Source organism: Lipotes vexillifer, unplaced genomic scaffold (genome assembly GCF_000442215.2).
Source record: "Lipotes vexillifer unplaced genomic scaffold, Lipotes_vexillifer_v1.1 scaffold209, whole genome shotgun sequence".
In the NCBI taxonomy this organism is placed as follows: domain Eukaryota; kingdom Metazoa; phylum Chordata; class Mammalia; order Artiodactyla; family Lipotidae; genus Lipotes; species Lipotes vexillifer.
The window spans coordinates 122,806-128,065 of record NW_006787556.1 but is presented as its reverse complement, the minus strand read 5'-3'; the positions used below and the strand labels follow the sequence as shown (position 1 = coordinate 128,065).

General features: G+C 38.3%; 1 protein-coding gene across 1 annotated transcript in view; it reads left to right on the top strand.

Moving 5' to 3' along the window:
- Nucleotides 1–5,260, top strand: part of ARNT (aryl hydrocarbon receptor nuclear translocator) — a 64,781-nt gene that overhangs the window by 8,902 nt on the left and 50,619 nt on the right. The window lies entirely within an intron of this gene.

Here is a 5,260-nt window from a genome sequence, read left to right as displayed (position 1 = left end):
TTTGCGGTACGCGGGCCTCTCACTGCTGTGGCCCCTCCCGCCGCGGAGCACAGGCTCCGGACGCGCAGGCTCAGCGGCCACGGCCCACGGGCCCAGCCGCTCTGCGGCATGCGGGGACCCTCCCAGAACCGGGGCACGAACCCGCGCCCCCTGCATCGGCAGGTGGAGTCCCAACAACTGCGCCACCAGGGAAGCCCCCACCTCATTTTTGATTAGTTTCCTTGCTTCTATTCAAATTTTAAATCTGTCAAATTAATCTTTTAATTTACATTTTCTTCTTGTCACTCTGACTTAATATATTTTGTCTTTCAGTTGCTTATTGAATCAGATTTAAGATTTCATCTTGGCATTCAAGGCCTTCTTACAGTTGGCTAGCATTTGACATCTTATATTTTCTCCTGAATACAGACTCTATGCTCTTTATAGGCCTGTTTCCCTACCCCTCCTCACAGCTATGTTCATACCTCCCTTTATGATTTGCTCATGTACTTTTGTCTATGTGGAATGCCTTTTTCCTCTTCTTTAGTTTTTCTGAGGTCCGGCTTGACCTACTTTTCTGAAACTTCCTGGCTGGCTGTCTGTCTGGCTGGTAGCTTTATTTCCTTTAGTTTTTCCTTCCTGTTGAGTACCTTCTCTGTGCTAGGGAGTGTGTCAGACCTTAATTTAAACCATCTCAATTATCTTTTTTTTCTCTAAATTTCTCTATCCTTTAGATCCCATAAAAACCTATTATTGAAAGTATGGAATTTATTTTTTATGGGAAAATTTTGTTTTTTCTTAGGAAAGTTACATATTTTAGCTGTTTAAAATTTAACTGGAAAAAGTTAATAGTAACATATAAAGTAAACTCAGTTTTACTAATGATAGAGAAATCTACATAAAACCAACAATGATAATCATTTTATACCTGGAAAATTAGTAAAAATTTGAAGATTGCTAAAGGTCCAGTGCTGTTGGAGGTATGGATAATTTGATACCATTGCTGAGGTTCTTAATTGGTATGACCTTCTTGGAGGGTAATGGGCAGTTTTAAATATGCTCCTTTAGATCCAGCAAGTCATTTTTAGAAATTTTTTAGTTGTAGGTAATACTGGCATCTTTGCTTAAAGATATACAAGGATATTCATTGAAACATTATTTATGATAGTGATAGTTCGAATGTCATAAATGTGTACGTTTGTACTATGAAATACTGTATAACTTAAAAAGAATGAGCTAGCAGTATTTATTGACATGATATACCTTCCAGGATACATTGTTAATTGGAAAAAAAAAAGTTTCAGAATAAATATAATATGGTCTCTCTCCTTTGTTATGTAAAAATTGCTAAAACCCTGTAATATATGGTGTATAGAAAAAGGTCTGGAAGGATTCATATCAAAATGTTAACAGCAGTTTCCCATGGGGGAAGTTGGGGTATATGTGTGGGGTATATATATATATTTGACTGTTTGCTTCTGTATTGAGTATTTTTAGAGACGTCTACATCTGAGTTTCTATATATCCATATTTTAATATATTACTTTTGTAATGTAAAAATTAGCAATGGCAAAACCAGTTAACAAATTGGTGTTCGATATATTTTTACAAAGCTACTATTTAAGGCGTACTTTACAATGTATCAGGCACTATTCACATGCAGTATCTAATTTAATCTTCCCCAAAGGTAGGTACTGTTATTAGCTGCATTTTACAGATAAAACCTGAGAGATTAAATAATTTGCCCAAGGTCATAGGTAGTAAGTAGTAACCCTAGGATTGGAATCTAGATTTATCTCACTTTAGAGTTTGAGCTCTGTTCTCTCAGATTTTCAACGCATGCCACACACATAGACACATGCACATAAATTTTCTTTTTAAAAAATTGGGATCACGCATTTTCTGATTATAAAAGTAATATATGTTTAATGTAAAAGAGAAAACGAAATGGATATGTAGAAAATCAAATATAGGAGTCTCTAAATGCCATCCCATAGATAACGACTGTTAATAGTTTATTGTGTAACATTTGCTCACTCCATTCTAGCCATGATGTCATCCACACCATTTCTAGAACTTAGGCACGCTCTCACCTCTAGGTCTTTGCACTCTGCCTGGAATGCATTTTTCCCAGATACCTGCATGGTTTGTTCCTTTACCTCCTTCTGACCTTTCCTTAAATGTTAACCTTTTCAGCGAGGTCTTCTCTCAGCATCTAAAATTGCTGGAACCTTTATGTATTTCTGAGTTGACTCCCCTAGTTTATTTTTCTCCACATTTATCACTATATAACATTGTTACGTCAAACCAAATGAAATGACTGTCCATTTTTTACCTATAAAATGTCAGTTTCATATTATCAACCCAATTTATATTTTAATCATTTCTCAATTTATCTTTCTCTTCCACTAACATGTAAAAAAAAGTTAGGATTTTTGTCTCTTTTATTTATTGTTCTATCTCTAGGGCCTGCAACAATGCCTGGCATATAATAGGCATGCACTAAATAGAAATGAATTCTTCCAGGCTTTTGTTATGCATATAAACTTTATAAAGGATTATATTATATATAATTTTCTGTAGCTTATTTTTCCATAAGCATATATGGTGAATAACGTTCCATTTCAATGATATAGATCTACCTCAGAATTTTTTTATATATTGAAATTTTTTTATTGTGGCAAAATACACATAAAATTTGCCTTTTTAACTTTTAAAAAATTTATTTATTAACAATTTAAAAACAATTTTTATTTTATTTATTTCTTTTTGGCTGTGTTGGGTCTTCGTTGCTACACACAGGCTTTCTCTAGTTGCGGCAAGCGGGGGCCACTCTTTGTTGTGGTGCGCGGGCCATCCATCACGGTGGCCTCTCCTGTTGTGGAGCCTGGGCTCTAGGCACACGGGCTCAGTAGTTGTGGCTCACGGGCTCTCGAGCGCAGGCTCAGTAGTTGTGGCACACGGGCTTAGTTGCTTTGCGGCATGTGGGATCCTCCTGGACCAGGGAACAAACCCGTGTCTGCTGCATTGTCAGGCAGACTCCTATCCACTGCGCCACCAGGGAAGCCCCTAAAATTTGTTTTTAATTGAAGTATAGCTGAATTACAATGTTGTGTTAATTACTGATGTACAGCAAAATGACTCAGTTATACCTATGTATGTACATTCTTTTTCATCTTTTTAACTATTTTTAAGTGTACAGGTCCGTGGCATTAGTATAGTCACATTGTTATGCAGCCGTCACCACCATCCTCTTCCAGAACTTTTTCATCTTGGCAAAATTAAAACTCTGTACTTATTAAACAATTACTTCCTGTTCCCCAGTCCCTCCAGCCCATGCCGCCATTCTCCACTCTATGAATCTGACTATTCTAGGTTCCTTATATGTGGAATCCTGTAGTATTTGTCTTTTTGTGACTGGATTATTTCACTTAGCATAATATTTTCAAGGTTCATCCATGTTGTAGCATGTGGCAGAATTTCCTTCTTTTTAAAGGCTGAATAGTATTCCATTGGATGTATATGCTACATATTTAAAAATCCATTCATCTTGATCAACACTGGGTTGCTTCTTCCTCTTGGCTATTGTGACTAATGCTGATTTGAACATGGGTGTTGTACAAGTGTCTCTTCAAGACCCTACTTTCAAATTTCAGTTCTTTTTAGTATATGCCCAGAAGTGGAATTGTTGGATTATATATTCATTCTAGTTTTAATTTTTTGAGGAATTTCCATACTATTCTCAATAGTGGCTGCCACTTTTACATTCCTACCAAAAGTGTACAAGAGTTTCAATTCCCTCACATCCTTGTTAACACATATTATTATTTTTTTTCTTTTTATGGTGGCCATCCTTATGGGTGTGAGGTGATATCTCAGTGTAGTTTTGATTTGCATTTCTCTAATGATTAGTGATGTTAGGCATCTTTTCATGTGCTTATTGGCCATTTGTATATTTTCTTTGGAGAAACATATGTTCAAGTCCTTTGTCCATTTTTTAATTAGGTTGTCTTTTTGTTGTTGTTGTTGTTGAGTCATAGGAGTTCTTTATGTATTCTGGATTTTAATCTCATCACATATATGGATCACAACTGTTTTCTCCCATTCTGTGGGTTGCCTTTTTACTCTGATACAGTGTTCTTTGATGCACAAAATTTCTAATGTCGATGAAGTTCAATTTATCTGTTTTTTACTTTTGTTGCTTGTGCTTTTGATATATCCAAGAAATTGCCACATCCAGTGTCATGAAGCTTTTTCCCCGTTTTCTTCTATGAGTTGCATAGTTTTCGCTCTTACATTTAGATCTTTGATCCACTTTGAGTTAATTTTTGTATATGAGGTAATGTAAGGAAGGTTACAACTTCATTTTTTTTAACATGCAGGTATCCAGTTTTCCCAGCACCATTTGTTGAAAAGATTATCCTTTCCCCATTGAATGATTGTGACACTCTTGTTGAAAGTCGTTTGACCGTATATATGAGCTTTTATTTCTGGGCTCTGTATTCTATTCTGTTGGTTTATGTGTCTGTCTTTATGTCAGTGTCACACTGTTTTGATTACTGTAGCTTTGTGATACATCAACATTTTAATGGTGAGTATTTGAGTACTCTCTTTATCCAGTATTAAAGGCAGTTATAATGCTTGGGCATGTAACAAAAGACATGCATAAAAGAGGTTTTGTATTTTGAGTTTAGATGCAGTTTATTATAAATACAATTTGGAGGTAGGTTTTAGGAATAATAAGTAAAATATTAAAAAACACATCCAGGACTACCCTGGTGGCACAGTGGTTGGGAGTCTGCCTGCCGGTGCTGGGTACATGGGTTTGATCCCTGGCTCGGGAGGATCCCACATGCTGCAGAGCAGCTGGGCCTGTGTGTCACGACTGCTGAGCCTGCGCTCTAGAGCCTGAGAGCCACAACTACTGAGTCCCTGCACCTAGAGCTGGTGCTCTGCTGCGGGAGAGGCCACAGCAATGAGAGGCCCGAGCACCACAGCGAAGAGTGGTCCCGCTCCCCACAACTGGAGAGGGCCCACATGTAGCAGCAAAGACACAACGCAGCCAAAAATAAAAATGAGTAAATAGGGCTTCCCTGGTGGCGCAGTGGTTAAGAGTCCGCCTGCCGATGCAGGGGACACAGGTTCGTGCCCCAGTCCGGGAAGATCCCACATGCCGTGGAGCGGCTGGGCCCGTGAGCCATGGCTGCTGGGCCTGCGCATCCGGAACCTGTGCTCCGCAACGGGAGAGACCCCAACAGTGAGAGGCCCGCGTACCGCAAAA